General features: G+C 43.8%; 1 protein-coding gene and 1 long non-coding RNA gene across 7 annotated transcripts in view; one reads left to right on the top strand and one right to left on the bottom strand.

Moving 5' to 3' along the window:
- Window positions 1–13,770, top strand: part of CPEB4 (cytoplasmic polyadenylation element binding protein 4) — a 177,505-nt gene that overhangs the window by 84,383 nt on the left and 79,352 nt on the right. The window lies entirely within an intron of this gene.
- LOC122461456 lies at window positions 466–8,804 on the bottom strand. 2 transcript variants are annotated; one of them, XR_006283363.1, is made up of 3 exons: window positions 8,602–8,804; window positions 7,259–7,344; window positions 466–4,222 (listed from the first exon to the last, which is right to left on the bottom strand). It is a non-coding gene; the product is annotated as an uncharacterized LOC122461456 (long non-coding RNA). The 2 variants fall into 2 exon arrangements; XR_006283362.1 differs by lacking the exon at window positions 8,602–8,804 and adding an exon at window positions 8,452–8,550.

Below are 13,770 nucleotides of genomic sequence, written 5' to 3'. Positions count from 1 at the left end.
TTTGTTGTTCTTATTGTTCAAATCTGGAAAACTACCCATCAATCAGTCCATAAGCTCTGCAGGCAAGATACACTGAGCACTGGATCAAACACTGCCACTGAATTCATTAATACTTGCTATTGAAAAAGAATTAAAATCAACAGGGACTGTGTAGCATTTGATCTCTGCTTCCCTCTGTAGCATTTATTTCTCGTCTGTTTCAAATGCACTGAAATGGGCATATGAGACAGGAGGCAGAGCCTAGGACTCTTTGATAGGACAATTCCTACAGCGCTCATATTTCTAGGGTCCCAGACACAATGGATGGGCTTGCATGGAACCTAACCTGTCTGGATGTTTGGTCCATTGGGTTTATTTATAGTCAGACCATGGCAAATGTTTTTGGCACAAACATAAATCCATAGCAGTTAAGACTGTTGTGGTTTGTAAAATTCAGAGTAAAACCAGAGTGGAAATAAACCCAAGTATTGTTAGAGCTTTTATTTGGTTTGATTTGGGTTGTGCCATACATGCAATGTACCATATATATCCTAACTAGTTTTCTGCAAAGGTATATGTATGTATCTGAGGAACAGGTATGTTTAAGAATGCTCAGGTTAGCTTTGTGGTAGTGTGGGTTGTCTTGGGAGTCAGATAGATGGCCCTGGAGCAGGCTGATGTTTGGACCCTTCACCTGCAATTGGCAGCAGGTGGGATGTCTGCTGGGTCCACACAGAACCATACTAGAGTCTATGGGGCTCTGTGCAGGTGCAACAGTCTGCCCATTCACTGTCAGTTGCAGGGTCAGAGCCTTGGATTACAATCCCTGTTGTTGGGTGAAAGTTCTGAGAATAAAGGAGGCTGAATTGTTGTGTTGTTCTTTTCTAGTCATACTAAGACCTTCTTAGAACCCTTAGCAGTGACACGTGGGAGGGTTTCTACACTCAAAAGAGTAGAAGGCATTTACATGACACCTCTGACATTCCAAATGGCTGTGTTATGAAACTAACCTGAGGAAACCAAAACGGATCTGGAGAGGGTGGGAAGACACTAACAGAAGAGCTGATGCTGATTTTTTTATCCCAAGCAGGCTTGGACTTACAGCTGTTCCACCTCTAATATTTGAGTATCTTTTGTTGTGCAATGGCTGTGTGGTTAAATTTGGAGATGGGACAGAACTGGGCCTTGGATATTGACCTCTCCCAATTTGGGAACAAGAGGGCATATTTAAGGTTGAAATCCTGGGATCTGAGTCTTCCCCCACATTTTCAGTTCTGGGCCAGATCCCAAATCAGAAGGGGCCTATTTCCTGGATCTGGTTCAAACATGGCTGAGATCTTGCAAGAAAAGAAATTTTAGTGAGAGTTTGGCACGAGATATTGGAAGTCTCACAAGACCAGCTATACCATCATCTTGTGAGACTACTTCAAGAACAGCTTTTTAGATTTTGACACCAACAAATCTGAACCTGAATCACAGCCCAGATTTGGTTTCAAAGTGAACTCCAAACCCCATCCTATAATTAATCTGGACCTGAATCCCACCTCTCCAGCCAACATCTATTTAAAATATACTGGAAGAAATAGAAGAGACAGAGAGAAACAGAAAGACATAACATTTTAACTTCCAGTGAAGAGAATTGTGTTCACGTGATCTTATATGCGTTCTTCTGCTTGCAAAGATGAACTCAAAGTCCATGGGGTGGAATTTAAACCACGGTTGCTGAGCTAACCGTAGGCACACGGCGTTACTATGGAAAATTCCTGATTAAAGTCTACAAAGAATTTCTGATGCGGAGGCTGTTTATTAATAGGTACCTCAGCCTCGCATCTGACATTGACAATTCTGCCCTTTAAACACATCATTTTGTAAGCAGCATGATAAAATGCTGCACTTTTTTTGTGCCGAGGGAGAGATTGTCCCCTCCCTTCCCCCATGCCTCTCTCAGCTGTAACCCCTACAGTTTGCTTTGCTAAGCACAGGAACAAAAACTGCAACCATGAAATTATTTTAACTAGACCATTAAAAATATTGCAGAAGTGATGCAGAAAAAAAATCCTCGCTTTAAACTAACTAAACAGCACTATGTGTCCTTGTGTAGTTTCTAGGGTTTTTCTGGTTCACTCAGTTTCAATAGATACATAAGGACTGGAGCCAGGGCTCCTGAATGACTAGCTCAGAACAAAAGCAGGTCTCCTGAGTCTTCCTGTGCAGCCAGCAAATTGAGGGAAAGTTATTTTGGGTTAATCAATGTACTTCAGTTGCAATCACATTTAGCCTCTAACAGAGAAGGCTGCAAACAAGGAATTACTGTTCTCGGCTCAATGATGGATAGGACAGGGAAGTGTCACTGGCCAGACTATGCTCTCCTCAGTGCTTTTTTAAAATATGTCCTGAATTCAGTTCTGCAATTTCAAGTATCCTCTTCATTTTCATTTTTCTCCTGCTTTATTTATTTATTTGTAATGGGAGTCTGGGAAATTATTGGCAGTTGGTTGAAAGTCCCTATGGGGGAGAATTCTAGCCGTGTCCTAGCTGGGACTGCCATATGGAGCCAGAGTAATTATGATCAGTATTCAGTTTTCTGATAGTAAAACTTTGGATTATGCGGGAGAGGTCTCTAAATGCTTGTAGTTTAAATCACTTGGGGAAGGCACCATCATGAGCAGAACCTCCTGAGGGACAGGCATAATGGTAGTTTGGGTACTTTGGGCCAGATTTTCAGAAGAACTAGTCGTCATGTTGACTGGTCAGCTCTTTTGAAAATCTGCCTCCAGATGAGGACGCTGAGCACTGGAAGATCTGGCCCTGAGATCTGGTCCATGTACTAAGTTTATAGGGGTCCTACTGCCTGCTGTTTCTGCCCCCATCACAAGATGTCTATGCAAATGCTATATAGCCCTGGAAACCCCAGCCTGTCATATTGGTTCCTCAACTTCTGCGTCTACAGTAGTGTCTTATCTGCTTCAACTCCTCCTTGCCATCCAAATATGTGCTATTCTACCACAAAACATGCTAGATAGTGTAAACCCAGGCATATGGATATGCCTCCATCCCCATGCAAATCTGCATCTCCACCCTTTTAGACTCCTAACCATCCTTCTTTCTAGTGAAGATCCAGCCTCTTTAAACTTCCAGTCAACTTCTTGGTCCTGATGGGGGACAAACAGCCTGTTTCCACTCCTTCTTTCAAAGCCCAATCCTTCATGATCCTGAGAACTCTCAACTCCTGCTGAACTCATGGAGCTGCTTGGGCTCTATGGAGCATGATGAATGGTTTCTTTAGCTGAGCTGCTGCAATTAAAAATAGGATGTGTATGTTTTAAGTGCTTTGCTGGATCAAAGCCAAAGAGCTCAGCACCTTGCAGGTTCAAGCCCAAGGAGAATAAGGCCCCTGACCGCTGGTCTTGTGACTTACAATCTGCTGAAGGTGAGTGAAAACACATGCACACCCCCCTATCGTTAAAATGTTGCTATAGTTATTTTGTTGTCTCTAGTTCTCTAAAGATGGATAGGAACTTCTGTAGGCGGGGCCTTCTGTTTCAGAGATTTATAATCCATCTGTTCTGGGATTGTATGTGCGCTTTCTCTAGTTCAGTTCCTTCTGTTAATTGTGTGTCGAGTAGCTGTTCAAAAATGTCTTTATCTGGATTTGCTTATGCAGTACTTGTAGAATTCTTGGGTGGACGCCATCACTCAGAATCTCTTTACTTTCTCAAGCATGGCTTTCTCTGCTTATTGCATTCTGCAAGGGTTGCTTCAGCTCCTCTAATTCTGCGCTTAGAAGAGAATTAATTTTGTTATCTGTTCTCCCCCTTTCCTCCTCTTGCCTCAGCTTCTCCTTGAGTAGCTTCCTTTCAGTTTCTTTGGTAACAGTCCATTCAGCTTTACCATTTTAAGAGAAGAACTTGAAGCAAAATTCCAGACCTTGAGCCTGCACTAGTTTGCTTTGTGTCTGACGTTTAAGTCTTCAAGTGTTGCTTTCTTGAGCCCGCATCAAAATGAGAAACAGAGATGAGTCTTGAACCTTTGATAGACTTGCTCAACTAATTACAAGTGGATTTTGAAGGCTAGTCCATATACATTTGAAACATAGAATGTCTTTGTGCATGGATGGAATGGCTTCCATGTTGCTGAGTTTGTCTGGTTTGTGGTGTCATGTTGCATGTGAAAGATTTTCTGGACTCAGAGAAACTCAGTCCTTCAACATCCAAATTTCCACAACATCTAGCTTTAGAAGCACCTATAAGGAAGCAGGGAAGAACACAGGCAAACCTGTCAGGTCGAAAGATTCAACTTGGCTTTTCCCTCTGATGTCATTGGTGTTACTCTGCCAACACTGAAAGACTTGACCCATTAAAGTAATGTCAAGCCCTAAACATTCAAAGCATTTCACGGGGTTGTTAGCTATGTGACTCCTTATAACCAATGGGAATACTCTATGCAATTACTTGAAAGTCTAGGAGATTAAAGTCTAATTTCAACTGAGATGAGACATAATACGCACTTCTGAGAACTGTTGCTCTGTCTTTAACTCCCCTTCCCCTCCCCTTCTATGAAAGTATAGTGCATGGTGGTTAGAGCAAGGAACTGGAAGTGCCAGAAATCCTTGGTTCTATTCCCTGCTCTGCCATTGACTCACTGTATGACTTTGGGGTTAGTCTCTTTACCTCTCCATGCCAAAATTTCCCCATCAGTAAAATGGGGATAATAATACTTAACACAGAAGGATGTTGTGAGATCCCCAAACTAGGGGACACAGAGGAACATCTTGGGAGGGCATGTCTGAGGCCCGGGCCAGCTCCCACAGGTGGTGGGGTGGGAGTGCCACCCAGCTCTGCTTCTGGCCCCAGCGCTGGCTGCCAGACCCGTGCCTGGCGACCCCGCTAGTAGCCCCACACCCAGGGCTCCATTCCTATCCCTGGCTGCCGGCCCTGCGCCCAGGGCTCCACTCTTGGCCCCACCCCAGCTGTGGTTCAGGCTGTGGTCCTCTTACCCCTGTCTGCTTCCCCTCCCCCGAGCCGCAGCCCTGCTTCCAGCCCTGGCAGGACTCAGGGGGATGCAGACAGAGGTAAAGGGGGGCATGACTCTCAAAAGTTTGGGGACCACTGCAATACAGAGTGAGCGGCAGATGATGTCCTAGGTGTGATCCTGGATTTTCTAGCTTTTAGCAATTTAGATCATGCATCTCTCTCCCCTTAATGTTATCTTAACACAGTTGTTTATGATTCTTAATACAATGGGCATTTTATTTTATTCCGATAAATAGCTCTAATTAGATTAAGCTGCTTCAGATTAAGCCAGTCAGATTTCACAACTGAAATTGACACTTTCATTCTTATTGTGTCTTCATTATCGGATTAAATCTTGATCAAGAGGAATCATTTCCTGAGGCAGTTTTATAACAGGCACAAAACAAAGCTCTGTGTACTGTTCCCTGCCGCTCTCACGTGGGAGGCATTGCATATTATAGCGAGATACTGAGATGTTTAGTACAGTCATCTGCAAACTTGCTAGCCAGTGGTCAACAACAGCTCCCTGTGACTGAAAGCTGTTGCCATCAAAATGTATTTTTAGACTTGTATATTCTGAACACCTCACAAACATGCATGAATCTCGCTGTTCCACCCACAATTTTCTCACTTTTTGCGGAAGAAAGGCTCAGGGGTGACTATGTAGAGAGACTGAACTCTCCCCACAGACCTCAAGGTGGTCCCTTCAGGTCAGAGTTAAAGTATGTTCTCTACTGCCAACCCCCAAACCTTTAAAAGTCAAGAATGAGGCCTCCCAAAATCATGACGTTGGCCTAAAAGTCATGAGATTTGAAAAAAAAAAGTTTGGGGTTCTTTTTGTTTGCCTTCTGATTTTAAAGCTTTAGGGTGCACGTAGGTCATGCTTTCAGGGCATTTCTGGGAATCATGCGTAAGGCTACGATTGTGTCACGAAGGTCATGGAAATCACGGAATCACTTCCATTGACCTCCGTGACATTTTCTGCCCCAGGGCTGGAGCTCCCAGTCAGTCCCGCCCCCGCAGCTCCCAGCCCCCGCTCTGGTGGGGGGACCTCGCCCACAACTGCCCAGTTGCGGCAAGCGGCGGGGGGCTGAGACTCTCAGTTAATTAGAAGCATCCAAGAGCTGGGGCTTCAAGAGGAGCACCAGATATCACAAATTGTTGATGCTGCAGGTTGGTGGGGCATGTAGGTAAACATGCACTTCTGCGGGGCTGTCTCCTCCTGAGAGTCCCTATTAGATTTTCAAAGGCACAAATGGGAGTTAGGTGCCCAAACTGTGCTGCTACCTCCCTTCTGCACCTTTGAAAATCTCTCTGTAAAACAGCTCATATTACTAACTGCAGCTGGGTTATAATCCCATTTCAGATAGTCCTGCTTGGCATTGGTGCCCATGACAGCCAACGTTCAAAGCCAGCATTGTAGGTTGGCAGTTGGCCAGAAGCATAACTTTCTCCCTGACCTCTGCTGAGGAAAGGGAAAAGCAGCTCAGTATTTAAAGTCCCCATGCCCCTCCTTCCACATCACTTCATGTCTAGACACTCACCTGGGTCCTCCCCTCTCCCATATATTTGAGAGAGGGGTACTAGAGCCCCAAACTGCTCATTTGGGGCCTATTCCTTGGACAGCACAAGGAGAACCATATTTCACTGCTCAGTCAAACATCTATGGGCTTTATCAGGGTTCAGTGTGACACACAACACTCACCACTGAGTGCAGGATTGGGGCCTAAAACAACATTCAGTGGCCTAGATACTGATATAACCATCCTCAGCACATCATAGGCTTGCTGCCGGGTGCTAAAAACACCCCTTCCCCAGCCCCCTTTTAAGGACTGTAATGCAGAGGAAACAAATAGGTGGGCCATGGACTTTCTCTGAATTACGTATTCTGAGAACAAAAGGTGCAGGAGGCTTTCCTGCTACATGCCATATTTGTGGCAGGCAGAATATGTTGAGCTTCTTATTGGGACTATGCGGGAGGAGGAGAAGGTGACAGCTCAGTCTCTAATGGACTGGTTTACCCAGTTTTTTATTGTTTTGGATACACTCAGGGATGCTGCAGTGACTCAGACTAAATTGCTGCTTTGTCTGAGAGACACGTTTTCTCTGGGTAATGAGTCGATCTTAGCTCTGATTAGATTTCACTGCAGTAATAATAACCAATGAGTGTTGGCAGCAATGGGGGTGGTGGGGAGGGTTAGTTCAACATAAAACATGGAGAAGAACTTGCACGACAAAGGGATAGTAGAAGAAAATGAATTAATCACCACTCCAGCTGATCATACAAAGTTGCGTTGTTCTTCCTTCAGTCAGACAATTCCTTCAGTCTCAGGCAGACTGGCCTCCAGCAGCTCTGGGGATCAGAGGAAAGTACAAGTGATTTATACAGCCACATTTGCCCTGCCTCCCTACTCCAGCTGTGCCAGGCAAGGCTCCAGTACAGCTGAGGGTCTACGCCATAATGTGAAACTCGCCCAAGTGCGGAGGACTGGTGCAAGACCCCCTGCGTTAGTTAAACCCTGCATAGGGGCTGTCTGAGATGTCCGCCTACTGAACGCACATCAGCACAAAAGACCTCACTGAGGCTGGACCAGCACCAGGCCAGGATCTTTGGCTCTGTGCTTAAGCTAGTATCTTGTACAACCAGCACAATATGACTGTCACCGCTATTTAAGCCCATAGGGAATACCAGGTACAGCAGAGGCTGTCAACATCCCACAGCATGGCCCTGGGTTGAGAAATTGGTGAGGTGGATTTCACCCTCTGCTCTCCAACATATAAAAGCCCAAGTTAATTTCACCCTCAGTTCTATATTCATTTTACATGTTATGATTCACTAAGGTACAAGAGAAAACTCTGTCTCAGGCAGGCGTGACGTAAGAGTACAGATGGGCAAATAATACGAGTGACATTTTCTGCTGCCATAAATTCAGATCGAAATCCCTATTCGATCCAGCCATCTTCAGTGCCCTTCTGTGATCAGTCCCACACGATTGTGTTGTGCTAGCACAGATGCTGGCAGAAAGTGAACATTAAGGTCACACAATTAAGTACTTGTGGAAAAGTCATCTTTAGTATGCTTTCCACAGGCATTCACACTAGAAAACTGTTTCTAATAATTTTACTCAGCTAATCACAGAGCAGAAGCAATAGCATATGAGTGATGTGGACAATCGCAACTTGAATACTGAATATCAGAAAACAAGCCACAGTGTAAAGAAAATGCACATTGTCACTATTTTGAATAATAAATATATCTGATTAAAATGTCATCAATCCACAGGCATTCTTCAAACAGAGCTTGATCCTTGTTCACCCAGCGTGCTGGTGGGGGCTCCCCACCTCACAAGTTACATTCTCTCTGGGGCTGTGAAAATGAGAGGTCTGTCTCCAGCCCAATGCCAAGATGAAGTCTGTTTCAGGCCCATGCTTCAGGGCACAATTTACTGTTCAAACACACCATCTCAGGAGTAACACCAAAACAAAGCAATTCTTCTGACCGACCAGGCCTGCAGGTTCTTCCTTTGCCTCTCTCTGTCCCTGGAAAGAGCATCCTTCCTTTAAATCCCCTGCTGAATCATGTGACTGGCAGGGAGTCTTTAACCCTTACCTGTCACAGGCTGCTTGTCCCTTTCCTGTGCACATAGGGAATGGGTGGGCAAGCATAGGGAACGGGTGGAGTCTTGACTTTATATCCCCAGTGCACTGACTAGCTCATTTTAGCAGGCACAGAGGCGGAGGTAAAGTGATAGTCTGACCCTGTCTCTGAGCCACAGTTCAACCTTCTGCTCCAGCGCCAGCACAACTACATGCTGCCTCCTACTCAGGGCACACTGTATTCTTACAGTCTGGCCCCAAAAGAAGTGAACTTTGTCTAATAAATGATTTGTTACAAATGATTTGCTCAGCTCCACAAAGGAGCCTGATGTGACATAGTAACTCCTCGCCCCAGCGAATATCTAGGAAAAGAACCCAATGTCACTTCTCCTTGTTCCCATAAACTATCTGGTGAGTGTGCACAACTACCGCCTTTCTAAGCCTTAAACAAACATTTGGTCAAGGAGGCCAGGGCCTCCTTGTTTTGCTTACAGCAAATGCCCATGAGAGGAGCCAAGTGCCAGCTCTCCAACTCTCTGTCAATATAATACTTTCCACATCAGCCTCACCAGCTCCTGACAGGTCAGCACGCAGCATGAGTTACACAATGTGCAATGCCAGTTGGTGCTATCATTTAATGTTTTAAACAATGTTTAGTCTCTTAAGCTTTCTGTAGCTTTGTGCATCTCAGTCTTGAAACAGATACAGGGATCAATTTTCTGGCTCATTTCTTGGCTTGTTGCTTCAGTCACACCACCTCTCTCTTTGCAACCCTCCACTGGCTCCCTGTTAGCCATAGCATCAAACATAAACTACTTGTCTTCACTTGTAAGGCCCTTCATGGCCTATCCCTCCCTACCTTTCATCTCTTATATGCTATTAAGATGCTGAATCCCATCTTTGCTTCGCCATAGATTCCAATCTTCATCACCAGTTTGTTAAATTTTCAAACAAGCACCTTGATGCTCCTCTCTCATGCCGCCCCTTATGTATAAGAGGAACCCCCTGTAGACATTTGCAAAACCACCTCATTATCCTCCTTCAAAGCCTTCCTTAAAATTCTCCTCTACCAAAAAGCCTGCAAAATACTCAACAATGGTTAGGCAGCTGATGTGCTATCAGGATAACCAGGATTGTCTCACTGTGTCCTTGTGCTCCTCCTGTCTGTTTGTATCCCCCTGTTATCTCATATCTTATACTTAGATTGTAAAATCTTTGAGGCACTGTCTTTTTGTTGTAGGTATGTAAAGTTCCTAGCACAACAGGGCCCTCCTCCATTGTTGAGGCCCTTAGGCAACTACTGCAATATAAATATTAAGTAAGGATCTGATCAAAACTCTCACTGAAATCAGTAGAAGTCCAACCAAGTGTTTCTTTCTCTCTCTTTTTATGGTCACACATAAAAGATCTCAGAAGCCAGTTTGTTACTATCGCCATCTTGCTTTTACCCATGTGAGTTCTGTCATGGTTTCACAGATAGAGGTTAATGCTGGCCATATGGAAGCCGGAATGCCAAGCTCTTACATGGTTTTGGTTTCTACTAATTTCTATAGATTGTGATTTCTAATAGTTTGTTTGGTTTCTTGTAGTTCTTTAGATTTTAACCTAGTCATTTCAGACATTCTCAGGACTAGTCATTTAAGATACCAAACCTTGAAATTGTTACTGGTCCCTCTGCTGAGAAGGAAGTTTCTTCTTTTGGCACTTGTCTAAGACTGACAAGTGCCAATCTAGTAAGTTCCAGAAAAAAAAAGATACAACCAAAAGCTAAACTAGTGTTAAGCTAGCAGGGACCACTCCTCCATATCTGAGAGAGCTATCCTTGTTAGTCTGGAAGCAAATCAGTGCTTTCCCTAAAGGGAGAACATTGTTGTGACTTCATGTAATTGTTTTTGAGCCACTGCTCTTTAATTTAGCTGAGCTGCAGCCATGGGAACTCCACCACTCCTTCACTCTAAGGGTATGTTTTAATTGTCAGCTCAAAAGGTCTAGGAGGTAGAGGGGTGTTTTTGTACATTCCCTCTCCTTGTCTTCGTTACCCACATAACCTGAGTGTTTCTCCTTGGCAGCTACTAACCTCGTACCCGTTCTTTGTAAGTGATCTTAGTGTGAGAGCCCAGAGCAGTGTATTTTGTATTTATCAGACTGCAGAGTAACAGATCTGGAAATTAATCAACCTTTCATTTCTTCCACTGCCTCAGGAAAGCTGCAAACTTTAAACAGTTTTTCTGATCTAATATTTCAAATTCTAGAGGGTATTTTCACGTGTCGCTGAGGGTTTTGGTTTAGTTGGTGGGTAGTTTCATATCATAGCATTACCAGCTATTGCTATTATGGCAAAGTGTCAATCGCATTTTCCATTGTGAATGCCCCCATTTTTTTGCTGGGGTTCATTTGTGAGACAGTCAGGAAGCATTATCTTCTGTCCTACAGAAAATCTCTTTAAGGCTGATATTTTCAGTACTGCTTAGGAAATCTAGATGTACAATTCCCATTGAAATTAATGGGAGTAGTGCATCTAAATCCTTTAGGCATCTTTGAAAAATCTCACTTTTTTGTAGTAAAGGAATAATAATTTTTTGGGTGGCTTCAGAAGCCCAATTTTAAGTCTAGAATTCTGTTGACTCTTGACCCTTGGTATAGTTTGGTGCCTTCAAAAAACAGAGTAGAGATAGGCCTGAGTAGCAAAATTTGGTTCCAGTTCTGGGTTTCAAACCCTTCCCTCCTTCAAAATTCAGGAGTGGTCACATCTGAGTTTTGGTTTAGCCCATAACACAGATGGGGCCAATAAAAAAATTGGCTTCAGATTTAGGTTTGGATTATGATTTTTGAAGTTTGAGGGTGGTAGACCTGGGGTGTTGGTGTGAGCCCATCTCGAAAATAAACTAAGCCGAGGAGCTATCAAACTGAAAAGCAAATGCTGTAGGTATGGGAGGGAAAGGTGAGGATACTTCATACTTATGATACTTCATCATACTTCTAACTGTGCAGGGCTCTTCTCAGGATCTGTCAGTGGCCCTTTAACTATATAAAGGAAGATCTTCTTTCCCCATGCAGCCAGGAGATGAGTGGACCAGGTAGAGCTGGGCAATTTTTTCAATAAATATTTTACTGGCCAAAAAATACAGTTTTGGGTCATCCAATACGGGTCAAATTTGGCAAATGTTTTCAGGCGAATAAAAATGGGGACAGGGGAATTTTGAAAATTTCATTTTGAAATGATTGTTTCTAAATTTAGATAGATTTATCTTTTTTTAAAAAAATGTTAAAAAGCATCCAGAAATGAAATACAATGTTTCATTTTGTTCAATCCTAAACTAAACTTTTTTGGGGGTTTTTTTTGGTTAGCCTCTGAATTGAAAAAGTCAATAATTTGCCCTGCTCTAGTGCCAGACCTCTGCCAGCCTATGGAGTAAGAGTGTAGAAAAGGATTCTTTTGGGCAAGCAGGCAAGGCATAGAAACTCAAAAGGCAGGGGATGCTGCAGGTAAGGACAGAGGTGCACAAGCACAAAATGTGAATAAGGCCAAGGACGGGAATAGCAGAGGGTGCCACTATGCATGATAGAGATATTCCGCAAAAAGAACAGGAGTACTTGTGGCACCTTAGAGACTAACAAATTGTTAGTCTCTAAGGTGCCACAAGTACTCCTGTTCTTTTTGCGGATACAGACTAACACGGCTGCTACTCTGAAACCAGAGATATTCTGGCAGAGCTGCATGGAGCCTTAGAACTGGAAAAGCAGGTTGAGTTGGGTGGGAGTTTCAGGACTGGAATGGTAGAAGGTGCTACAGCTCAGGATTGAGGTACATCAGCTAAACTGTGTTGGGGAGGAGTTCATAGAGCCTGCCTGTGCAGTGCCTATGATGATTTGCACAAGTACAATCCATTCCTCACCGCTCTGAGCACTAAATTTCATTGCTCAATCATCACATCCCAACCCTTTGTGTGCCACCCACCTTTTATGTCTTGCCTTTTACATTGTAAGCTCTGTTATTATTTAACATCTATATTGCATTAGTACCTAAATGCCACAGTTTGTGTTTGATGCAGTGGAAGGGAGCGAATGAAGGAACTTAAAGACTCAGTGCCATAGTCAGAATAAGACAAGGAGATGATCTTAGCAGCAGCATTTTGAATGGATATGAAAGGGGTGAGGTTGCAGGCACGAAAGCCAGAGAGGAGGAGATTGCTTAGTCAAGGCATGAGATGATCAGAGCTTGCATAAGAGTTTTAGCAGTGTGGGCAGAGAGGAAAATTGAAGCTTGGAGATGTTGTGCAAGAATATATGGCAAGAATTAGACACAGCCTGGATGTCTGGGTCAAAGGAAAGGGCTGAGTCAAAGATGAAGCCAAGATTATGGGCTTGAGCAATGGAGAGGGTGTTGGTGTCCTCTGAAAGAGAGAGGCAGAAAAGCAGAGGGTTTGGGACAAAAGGTCATTAACTTGGTTTTGGCCATGCTGAATTTCAGTGGAAAGTTGGCCAGGAACTGTCATTTGTTATATGTGTGTACAGTTCTTAGCACATTGGAGCCCCCACCTGTTTGAAGCTAGGTGCTACTGGGGTGTTGTTGATAAGGGTAAGGACCGCAGTGTGAACCCTCCAAAACCTGGAGGCAGGGAGTATTTAAAATGAAATCCAGAACTGAACCACCTCTCCTTACAGTTACACAAAACCTCCCCAGTGCTTTTTTTCCCATGCTCAAGCCATCTGTTTTTCCCCATTTCACCAGAAAAAAAGCTTACCCTAGGAAAGCATCACAGTACATGCTCACTTAAGTTTTGTTTACACTGCAAGTACAAGGAGTATACATGACTTGAGTTAGCTCACCTGCATAAAATAGCAGTGAAGACACAGTAACTCAACTTCTAATTCAGGTTAGCAGCTCGAGTTCAACCCCAGGTTCCCCTATGGGTTTGAACCCAAGCTGTTAACCCAAGCTAAAAGCAGAGTCTCCACTGCTATTTTAACCCAAGTTAGCTCTCACAGGTTAGCTAACCTGAGTTAAGAACGCATCTCTTTTTGCAGTGTAGACATACCTACACAAATGGGGTGGCTAGGTGGGAAGGTGAGCAGCTATTTAACATCCCCAGATTTTACTCTTCTCCGGGGCTGATGTGTGAGAAAGGTTACTCAATCCATCAGAGTTTTGCAATATTTTCACCCAAACCAACAAAAACAA

Source organism: Chelonia mydas, chromosome 8 (assembly GCF_015237465.2).
Source record: "Chelonia mydas isolate rCheMyd1 chromosome 8, rCheMyd1.pri.v2, whole genome shotgun sequence".
NCBI classification, from domain to species: domain Eukaryota; kingdom Metazoa; phylum Chordata; order Testudines; family Cheloniidae; genus Chelonia; species Chelonia mydas.
Note: the sequence above shows the minus strand (reverse complement) of the source record. Positions and strands in the feature narration are given on the sequence as shown.